Genomic DNA, 12,374 nt, shown 5'->3' on the forward strand with positions numbered 1-12,374 from the left:
GAATTACAATTCAACTACATAATTTGTACACTTCCAGTGGAATATATATTCCCATGAAACATTTCATGATAGTATGGAATGATGGCACTATAATAAATGTTTTTCCAGACGACTTCTTCCTGGCCGGCATGGCTACAAGCTCCTCATCAGACTGTGGTCCTAGAGTGTGGAACTGCACCACCATCATCTCCTGAGGAACAACCAAATCCCTTCCACCCCCATGACTTACTTCATTACTCCTTCCACACACTGACATTCTCCACACACTGACATTCTCCGCACAGACCATCAGAAAACCAGCTTCATTACAAATACAGCAGGTCAAAAGTGCATTTAAGTGAGGGGGCTCCCGCAGGAGGATGGCCCCCTTCACCACCTCTGGGGAAATTATTGCATGAAAATAATCAAGTATATACAATACCAGTCAAAAGTTTAGACACACCTACTCATTGAAGGGTTTTTCTTTATTTGACTATTTTCTGCATTGTAGAATAATAGTGAAGACATTAAAACTATGAAATAACCCATATTGAACCATGTAGTAACCAAAAAAAAGTGTTAAACAAATCAAAATATATTTTATATTTGAGGTTCTTCAAAGTAACCATCCTTTGTCTTGATGACATCTTTACACGCTCTTGGCATTCTCTCAACCAGCTTCATGAGGTAGTCACCTGGAATGCATTTCAATTAACAGGTGTTCCTTGTTAAAGGTAATTTGTGGAATTTCTTTCCTTAATGCATTTGAGACAAATCAGTTGTGTTGTGACAAGGTAGGGGTGGTATACAGACGATAGCCTTGGTAAAATACCAAGTCCACATTATGGCAAGAACAGCTCAAACAAGCATAGAGAAATGACAGTCCATCATTACTTTAAGACATGTCAATCAGTCAATCTGGAACATTTCAAGAACTTTGAAAGTTTCATCAAGTACAGTCGCAAAAACCTTCAAGCGCTATGATGAAACTGGCTCTCATGAGGACCACTACAGGAAAGGAAGACCCAGAGTTAGCTCTGCTGCAGAGGATAACTTCATTAGAGTTACCAGCCTCAGAAATTGCAGCCCAAATAAATGCTTCACAGAGTTCAAGTAACAGACACATCTCAACATCAGCTGTTCAGGGGAGACTACGTAAATCAGGCCTTCATGGTCGAATTGCTGCAAAGAAACCACTACTAACAAACACCAATAAGAAAAAGAGACTTGATTGGGCCAAGAAACACGAGCAATGGACATTAGACCAGTGGAAATCTGGCCTTTGGTCTGATGAGTTCAAATGTGAGATTTTTGGTTCCAACCGCTGTGTCTTGGTGTGGGGGTGCTTTGCTGGTGACACTGTCAGTGATTTATTTAGAATTCAAGGCACACTTAACCAGCATGGCTACCACAGCATTCTGCAGCGATATGCCATCCCATCTGGTTTGCACTTAGTGGGACTATCATTTGTTTTTCAACAGGACAATGACCCAACACACCTTGAGGCTGTGTAAAGGCTATTTGACCAAGAAGGAGAGTGATGGAGTGCTGCATCAGATGACCTGGCCTCCACAATCACCCTACCTCAACCCAATTGAGATGGTTTGGGATAGATCGCAGAGTGAAGGAAAAGCATCCAACAAGTGCTCCACACATGTGGGAACTCCTTCAAGACTGTTGGAAAAGCATTCCAGGTGATGGTGGTTGAGAGAATGCCAAGAGTGTGCAAAGCTGTTATCAAGGCTACTTTGAATAATCTTTATTTAACACTTTTTTGGTTACTAAATTACTCCATATATGTTATTTCATAGTTTTGATGTCTTCAGTATTATTCTACAATGTAGAAAATAGTAAAAATAAAGGTAAACCATTGAATGAGTAGGTGTGTCCAAACGTTTGACTGGTACTGTATACATTGAGTGTACAAAACATTAGGAACACCATCCTAATATTGAGTTGCACCCCCTTTTGCCCTCAGAATAGTCTCAATTTGTCAGGGCATGGACTCTACAAGGTGTCAAAAGCATTCCATGTGGACTCCAATGCTTCCCACAGTTGTTTCAAGTTTGCTGGATGTCCTTTGGGTGGTGGACCATTCTTTATACATACAGTAAACTGTTGAAAATGAAAAACGTTGCAGCAGAGTTGCAGTTCTTGACACTCTCAAACCGGTGCACCTGGCACCTACTACCGTACCCCATTCAAAGGCACGTACATCTTTTGTCTTGCCCATTCACCCTCTGAATGGCACACATACACAATCCATGTGTCAATTGTCTCAAGGCTTTCAAAATCATTCTTTAACCTGCCTCCACCCCTTCATCTACACTGATTGAAGTGGATTTAACACGACATCAATAAGGGATCATAGCTTTCACCTGGATTCATCTAGTCAGTCTATGTCATGGAAAGAGCAGGTGTACACTCAGTGTATATGTGGTTAGGGAGCTTGGGAGGGGAGTTTATTGACATTCTCGAGATAGACTGCGCTCTTTTGGTTGAACTTCTTTCAGTATCATGTGCCTATGGGTTTGTGTTTGCACTAAATGTTGTGTGTAGTTCTTATATGTTTTTTATTTTTGAAGTGAGCAATGCTTTGTCCTTTACGAATATCATTCACTTGAATAAGCAGACTTCTCTTTGTGATAATGTTCAGAATTCCTAAAGATTAATTTACAACACATGCCTTTGATATATGCTTTACAAGGCTCTTAAATTAGTTTTGCCAAGATTTTAACTCGCTAAACTGATTACATTTTTTTCTAATGCTGTTCAATCATTCTCCAGGTTTGACTACTTCTACTGTGTGCAGACTTGGGAGAAAACCAGGCAACTTTCTTTGATAAGATTGCTCTCCCCTCACTCTCTCAGGAACATAGAGAATCTCTATGCCAACCAATCTCTGAGGCTGAGGTCTTAGAAGTAATCAGCTCGCTGCAAAGCAGGAAAGCATGGTTATGGGCCCAATTTCTTAGGTGCTGGTCTTACTTGTATGTACATTGAACAAAAATATAAAACGCAGCATACAACAATTTCTAAGATTTTACTAAATTCCAGTTCAAATAAGGAAATCAGTCAATTGAAATAATTTCATGAGGCCCTAATCTATGGATTTCACATGACTGGAAATAGAGATATGCATCTGTTGGTCACAGAGACCTTGAAAAAAAGGTAAGGGCATGGATAAAAAAAACTGTCAGTATCTAGTGTGACCACAATTTGCCAAATGCAGCATTACACATCTCCTTCACACAGAGTTGATCAGGCTGTTGATTGTGGCCTGTGGAATGTTGTCCCACTCCAATGTCTGTGCGAAGTTGCTGGATATTGGCGGAAACTGGAACACGCTGTCTGTCATACACGTCGATCCAGAGCACCCCAAACTGGCACAATGGGTGACATGTCTGGTGAGTATGCAAGCCTTCAAAGAACTGGGACATTTTCAGCTTCCAGGAATTAGGTATAGATCCTTGCAACATGGGGTCATGCACTATCATTTACAACATGGGGTCATGCATAATCATGCTGAAACATGAGGTGATGGTGGCGGATGAATGGCACAATAATGAGCCTGAGAATCTCATCATGGTATCTCTGTGCTTTCAAATTGTCATAAAATGCAAATGTGTTCATTGTCCATAGCTTATGCCTGCCCAGTGACGTGCCCATTACGACGCCGAACTGCAGTCAGGTCAAGACACTGGTGAGGACGATGAGCAGGAAGATGAGCTTCCCAGTTTCTGACAGTTTGTGCAGAAATTCTTAGGTTGTGCAAACCCATAGTTTAATCAGCTGTCAGGGTGGCTCGTCTCTGACCAACCCACAGTTGAAGAAGCCGGTTGTGGAGGTCCTGGGCTGGCGTGGTTACACGTGGTCTGTGGTTGTGAGGCCGATTGGACTTCCTGCCAAATTCTCTAAAATGACGATGGAGACGGCTTATGCTAGAAAAATTAACATTACATTATCTGGCATCAGCTCTGGTGGACATTCCTGCAATCAGCATGCCAATTGCACACTCCCTCAAAACTTGAGACATCTGTGGCATTGTGTTGTGTGACAAAACTGCACATTTTAAAGTGGCCTTTTATTGTCCCCAGCACAAGGTGCACCTGTGTAACGATCATGCTGTTTAATCAGATTCTTGATGTGCCACACCTGTCAGGTGGATGGATTATCTTGGAAAAGGAGAAATGCTCAATAACCGGGATGTAAACAAATTTGTGCACAAAATTTTAGATAAATAAGCTTTTTGTGCGTATGGAAAATTTCAGCTCATGAAACATGGGACCAACACTTTAAATGTTGCATTTATATTTTTGTTCAGTGTACATCCTGACCCGTCTGGGTTGGATATGATCGAACAACAACTTTTAGAAAAGCTGCTTTTGTTGGCAAGGAAATGTATTCTTTGTAAATGGGTTGATAACACGCCACCTACTGTAACAATGTGGTACAGAGAAATATTTAGGATTCTCCCCTTGGAGATGCTGTTGGCAGATCTACACTGTAATGAAAATAGTTTTATTAAAATGTGGAAGCCACATTCCAGGGCAGCTTGGCAATATCTTGTCCAGGGGTTTCAATAGCAGGTTGGCCTATTGCACTGGACCGGTGTCTCCCAGTCCTTGTCCTGGGGGCCTGCACGTTTTTGTTTCTGCCTTAGCACTGACACTTTAGTCAGCCAATCAAAGGTTGGATGAGTTAGTTGGTTGGTGGAGACTGGGTGTATTGGTGCTGGGGCAAGGATGGGGATGCTGTATTGGACAGATGCAATCCTCATATGTAATGTGAGTGTGAGCGGGTCAAATACTCTATATTTTGTTTTCCTGGGTGCATCTCCGACGGCCTGTACTGGTCTGAAACAAAACAATTTTACACGTCTGTGTGTGTGGGATGTTAATGGCTCTGTAACAGTGTGTTGACATTAGCATGACAATCTCAGTATTCTGTTGTAGTGGCATTAGAAGGTCGTGCTGGCCATGCTGCCAGGAGAGAAGAGGTGTGGCGCTCCCTCCTCAACCGGTCTGTGGGCTAACTTCCCCTCCTCATCTGGATGGAACACAGAGAACGTCAATCACACACACGTGTCTCCTTCCTCTCACACATCTTACCCCATTATTCCCTCATTTACTTTTTCCCTCACACAGAAATCCCACTCTCTATGCTCCTGTATCCCTTGATCTCACTCAGTCACCTATAAAACTTGTACTTCTTATCCTTCTACTCACCAAGAGCCAACATAACTTGTTTGCCAGTGTCTCTAAATGAATCCCTACCATCCTACAAATAGAATATCAAACTAAGTTCAGAGTGTGATGTCAACATCCCTCACATCCTTGTCTGATCGACAGAGATAGGCCAGCTGGTCGATGCTTTCTTTGGTCTGCAGAACATAAAAAACATAGATTGGATTGAACAGTCTGACTCCAGATACTAGCAGGGATGCAAACGGGTAAGGTCCAAAAAAGGTGAAACATATTTTTTACGCAGAAACACTTGAAAATCAGTGTAAACTGCATGAAAATGTGCCTGTTTTCAGAGTGGGGTTGTCACAATACCAATATTTTTTATATTATATTTGTAGGATGAGTAGGGATTTATTTCGAGAGAGAAGACTGTGATCTGTTCGCACCTCTCTTTTATAGCCTAATAGGTGATACACTCTGCGTCTGCACACTTTTCATCAGAAAATTGGCGAAAAGTGGCGAGTTTGCCTCCCTGACTAGGGTACGTAGAGGCAAAAAACAGATGGAACAGAAATTGTTGAAGAGGTGTGATTAAGTGGTAAGACTGAGCTGTACATTCACACAAATCTCATGACTGAACATAGTGGCTGTCTGTAACCTGGTAAGACACAGTAGTCAATATGGCACAAATCTCTTAGTCAAGATGGCGCCGATAGACATGGCAGCTTTGCTACTAGCTCTAAAGCAACTTTGCAGTATTTTGTTTCTTTTTGTGTTATATCTTATATTATTATCCCAGAACGTTTTTTGCGTTATTACATACAACCGAAAATAACTTTTGGATATCCGAGCGGTGGTAACTGACCAGCATTCTGACCAGAAATACACATTTCCTGAATTGGATCATTTGTTCGTATCCCCCAAGGCAATTGAACTTATCCCAGAGGCTGCTCCAAGATGCCGCAGGCGGAGAAGAGGTATTCGTGGTGGACTTCTAGTCAGACTCAGGAGGCGTGTACACCATCCACTAATGTTCAATCCCTGGACAATAAAGTAGACAAGCTCAGGGAGAGGATCTCTTTCCATAAGGGATACACTGACACGGGGACTGAGTTCATAAGGAAGTGTACAGGGGATGTTGTTCCCACTGTGACCATTAAAAGCTACCCAAACCAAAAAACGTGGAAAGTTGGCAGCATTCACTCAAAACTGAAAGTGCAAACCACCACATTGCTGCATTGCTGATGTCAACGTTGTGAACAGAGTGCCCCATGGTGGCAGTGGAGTTATGGTACGGGCAGGCATAAGCTACGGACAATGAACACAATTGCATTTTATCGATGGCAATACATTTTTTTTAAAGATATATGTGACCAACATATGCATATCTGTATTCCCAGTCATGTGAAATCAATAGATTAAGGCCTAATGAATTTATTTATATTGACTGATTTCCTTATATGAACTAACTTCTTTAGGAAAGAGCCATAATGTTGCAAACAAACATCATTATGTTGTCATCCAGTCACATTTTCTTTATTTTCCAAGCTATATCACACAATATTTTACATACAGCAGGTTTTTAAAGGACCAAAGAGTTTGTTCTGCTTCGTATTTTATTTTTTGCCATGGAAAAAATATTGCGATACTGGCATCATCACAGCCCTACCATTAATGTGACTCCTGTTCATAGCAAACCAGTGCTCACCTCGGTAACACGTCCCACACGTTAGCTAGATAAATAACAGTTAGATAAATACTACAGTATGAATGATCTTAATTATTTAATTGACTTTGCATTTGTGCTCAGATGAGATTTGTTAAACTGAATGAATATGCTTCTGGTGTTTGTACTGTAGCACTGCCTATCCATCCACCATTTTCCACCATTTCCCAACCAGCACGTTGTTGCCACAACATTGGGAAAGTAATGGAGGGAAAAAAATCAACAGCGTCCTCTGTTTTTGTCATTTTTAGACCAAGGGTCAGATATGTGTTCTTGAGGATTTTTATATTTTGAATAATAATTTCACCCCTGGACAGTTTTTCCCATAAATCTGAAATGCAATGTTTGTCAATACATGCAATGTTTGTCTGAAATGCAATGTAAATCAATACAATGTTTACAGAATGCTGTTTTATGGTTTCTTTGGGACTTCGGTTGCCCGATTATCAATGTGCACCACAAAAGGTGCTGCTGTGTAACTGGGGCAGTATACATAGATGCATTTACAGATCTAACGGCACTAGAAAATAAAAAATCTTAACATGTCAACCTTTCTATATATACTATAATGTGCTAGCTTAAATATCCAAGTTGGCTGTACTTGAAATTTGAGGGAAAAAAGTTGAGTTTACATGGAATGCTCCACCAACCCAATAACTTTTGTTCAAATTGAGCTGAAATTAAAATAATTGTTGTGTTAACTTCAGAATTGCAACTCAAATAGCTGAGTTGATCACACAAAAAGTTAAGTTTGCAAGGGCCGCAAATTAATATACATATTTCCCAGTGTGTCTTTCTGCAAATTGTATTTCACTTATGTTATTCAATTTAATTGTCAGGGACTAGTTTACAATTAAAACAGAGACTGAAATATGATACTTTAAAGCAGGGGTGTCAAACTCATTCCATGGAGGGCCTAGTGTCTGCAGGTTTTTGTTTTTTCCTTTCAATTAAGACCTAGACAACGAGGTGTGGGGAGTTCCTTACTAATTAGTGAACTTAATTCATCAATCAAGTACAAGGGAGGCCGAAAACCTGCAGACACTCTACCCTTTGTGGACTGAGTTTGACACCTGTGCTGTAAGGAGTAGGAAGCATTACTTTTTGCTCACCAATGTAACAACACAGTGTGGTCAAAGACTTAGTAACTTAGTTGTAGTCACGATAAGTACATAGTTATGTTTAGGGGTTATTACATATTTATTAACTTATTTCCGGATAGCTTCTAAACTACCCACAATGCAGAATTTCTCAACGTCATATGGAGGATCTACTCTGTACTACCGAGTTTGTTTGCTAGCTGGGTAGCTAGCACAAGCTGGCTACTGTTAGTCACTAGCCATGCTAGCATGTGATTACATTCCAGATCAAGTGTTGGTGGTGGTGAGCTACAATCCACCAATCACAGGAAGTATGAAGGAGTAGCTTGTGCGGCCATGCAGCGTGCTCTTCACAGACTTTGTGGCTGTGTTATCTAGTGGGAACCCCTTAGCACGAAAGGCTCTGGTGCCTTCTTACCGTGGGCTCAAAACTAAAGAGAAAATCATACCTACTTGCTCTGATTATGTAGGACCTCGTCTGTTCTCAGTTTAGTTTTTTTACAACTTTTCGGTATGTTCTCTGCAAAGTAGGCTATGGGAGTTTTGTAACTTTTTCCACCTTGACTTACAGTAGTGCAAATGCGCTAGCTGACGGACATCTTGAATCTATCTATTTTGGATTATCCTGACTCTCCATCGGCTGGTGAAGTGCCTGCCTCCCCCTGGCTTTGGTAGCGAACTCAGCTTGCACGCTTTTAAGTTTTACCATGGGATGTGCCCCAGACATCAATCTGTAAGTCTCTGCTCTCTCGATGCTTTGATCTGTGGTTATGTTTTAGTTGTGTTAGTTGTGTTCTAGCTGGTCTACAGTGGTTGGGCTCTAGCTTACTGACCAGGCTTATAGCTAGTTAGCTAAATAGCAAAGGTTAGCTGACTGGCTAACATAACTGCATATAGCTAACATTATTTGATAACTGGTTATGCATTCCCAAAACGTTGGTTTACTTTAATGTATCTGTAAGCTATGTGTTGATAGCAACTTGCTGACTCGTGTAGAGCTAATGTAACATTAGGAGGCTGGTAGGGCTAACATTAGCAGGCTAATAGGGCTATCGTTAGCAGGTTAATAGGGTTAGCAACCTTGCAAGTTGATATGGAACATTACATTCATAAAGTATTTGCTTGTAAGTTACCTGAAATTTTTATTGAAACCAGTAGATGCGAGTGCAAACAATTTTAAGTTATACATTTGAAGTTATTTCTGTTCAAGTTTACATTATCGGGAATAGGTTGGCTTGCCGGGTCCTCCATATTACATGAACCTCCGGAAAAAAACATTTTCCAATCACTTTCTTCAGAATTCTGATAGGTTTTATGTAATAACTCGGAAAAAAATACAAGCGAGGTGTAACTTTACTTTGAGGCTTTTGATCTGTATACTAATGCAAATCCATACATTACGTTTATGCTACCTACCCTTTAAACCAGATATAGCAAAAAAGTATGTGGAATTGTTAACATGTTCATATGGTTCGTGGTTAGTCAAAACAGATTTAACCAGTCTATTATTTGGATCATAACTGAAATTAGAATATAGTCAAAAGGGACTTTAGGTATGACATTAATATACTTGTCTTAAGGAGAAGTTAGCTTTTTTTTACAATCTTTTTTTACAATTTTTATTATTTTCTCTATGTAACCAGCGATTCACTTCCTCATCCTTGTTGGCTCTGAAAAACATGAACAAATGCTCCCAAAACACCTAAATACATCCTTTAACAAACTAAAACGCTCTGTATAGTGATGCTGGTCTTTAGATTTGATACACATGAAATTATGTCATTCAGAACATTCAATTCATTCTCTATTGTCATAGACTTGGTGGGCACTGTCATCTGTGATCTTTGTGATATGACTTTCTTGAAGCACGTACTGATGAAACTGTCACGTAATATGTTTTTCTCAAAGTCTACAAACGCTCTACATTTATTCACTCTGTGATAGCGTTGGATCCTATATGCTACTTTTATTATTGTCCTGTAAATGGTTCAGTGCCTATAATTTAGGCTGTGTGTAGAATGGGGCATAAAGGAAATTACCTCTACTACTAAATTACTACTAGATTATAGTGATAAGGAAAACAGCATACAAATTTGGCTTGTGTATTCATTTTCCTATAACTAATCAGTATTCCATTATCTTTACATAAAAAAGAGAATACTTCAAAATGAGAAGATCCTACCATGGAAAAGACGACTGGATGGACATAAAGTGGAAAGGAGGGGAAATAACTCACACCATGCAACAGAACACCTTCAGCTGCGGGGTCTTTGTAATGCAGGTTTGATAGTTATATTTTCAATAATGAATGGTTAGCTGTTATGTGACAATTAGGTAAAAAATTATATTTTATTTTTTGGTGTAGATGGCCAAGGAAGTTGCACAGAACATCCCCAACATCCCCTCCCAAATTGATATAGAACCTTCACAAAAATGGAGCAACTACGAAAAGAAATGGCTGAGGATATACTAAAAATGTCTGGTATGTAATGACATTTAATTCAAAGTGAATGTATATTCTTTATTTTTATGTAGTTGTGTCGGACAACCATATGTTCAGTTCATGCCTATGATTTCAGAGTTCAACAAAGCCAACAACTGCTTCATGTGTGCCACTGATAAAGAACCTGGATGTGGCCCAAAGACTGACTGGGTTAGTAACTTTATTTAACATGTTTATAATCTTTTGACAACAGTGACGGCATGTAAGACAATTTATGATATAACACAATGGATGGCTAATTCGTCATTCGTCATACTACATTGATATTTCATATGATTTATAACGTGTTATGCGTTGTTTTGTTTTAGTTCAACAGAGTAAAGAACACAAACTGGAAGTGCAGTCTTTGTTGTTGAAAATGTATGCTATACCCCATCCACACTGAAGAGGCTCTGAAATGTACATCAACCAGGGATAAAGAGAAAGTTAACACTGTGAAATGTTTCATACTTATTTGAAGTTAAGTGTCTGTTGTAAAAGATTAAAGGTCTACAATTTCAGTTTAATTTGTCAATATTACATTTTTATTCATTGATTTACTGGCCACCATTACTGTGGTTACATGTTCAGTATATGTATTGACCAGCAAACCCACTGCAGCCTACCTCACTAGCTCACTCTCCATCCCTGCTTTAGACAATTAATAGCATGACTCTGTACTTTACCCTTTTTCTTTATGGTTGATATTAACGACGAAAGGAGATGTTATCTGTCTCTCTCCTATTGTGTACCGCTGTTAAATGCTGTAGAAAAATAAAAAACAGGGAAAATAAGTAATTATTATGGATAAATATTAAAGAAAGGGTAAACACAACACTGGACTGAACCCCCTAATTGTCAAACTAATATTAATGTACAACAATATAGAAGATACATGACTAGAGGTTATGCAATATGGGTGTACATCCACTGCACACTTCTTAGGTGTGTAATTGACATGACCGAGGAGCTATTGAAATGTAAAACTATGAAAAATGTACATTAAACCGTGTGATTTTACAGTAACTAAACAAGAGTGTTCAATATAGAAGGGTACATTCTGTACCATGTTTGAAGTCAGTAAGTCACATGAGCTATTGAAATTCTAAATTTTGAAAAATTAATGTAAAATCTTGTGAGATGAAAATGGACTAACTGAAGGGTGTGCAATGTGTAGGCCCACTGAGTGGACATTCTGAATCTTGATTGAAGTCATTAGGTCACGTGACCAAGGAGCTATTGAAATGTTACATTTGGTAAAATTCATGTAAAAACGTGTGAGATGAAAATGGACAAACTAAAGGGTGTGCAATATAGAAGGGCAGTCAGTGGACATTCTGAACCTTGTTTGAGTTCACTAGGTCATATTTATTTTATTTGTTTTATTTCACCTTTATTTAACCAGGTAGGCATGTTGAGAACAAGTTCTCATTTACAATTGTGACCTGGCCAAGATAAAGCAAAGCAGTTTGACACATACAACAACACAGAGTTACACATGGAGTAAAACAAACATACAGTCAATAAATACAGTAGAAAAATAAGTCTATATACAATGTGAGCAAATGAGGTGAGATAAGGGAGGTAAAGGCAAAAAAGGCCATGGTGGCAAAGTAAATACAATATAGCAAGTAAAACACTGGAATGGTAGATTTGCAGGGGAAGAAAGTAGAAATAGAAATAATGGGGTGCGAAGGAGCAAAATAAATAAATAAATAAATAAATACAGTAGGGGTGGAGGTAGTTGTATAGGCTAAATTATAGATGGGCTATGTACAGGTGCAGTGATCTGTGAGCTGCTCTGACAGCTGGTGCTTAAGCTAGTGAGGGAGATAAGTGTTTCCAGTTTCAGAGATTTTTGTAGTTCGTTCCAGTCATTGGCAGCAGAGAACTGGAAGGAG

The sequence above is a fragment of the Salmo salar genome, chromosome 10 (genome assembly GCF_965601325.2).
Source record: "Salmo salar chromosome 10, fSalSal1, whole genome shotgun sequence".
Classification (NCBI taxonomy): Eukaryota; Metazoa; Chordata; class Actinopteri; order Salmoniformes; family Salmonidae; genus Salmo; species Salmo salar.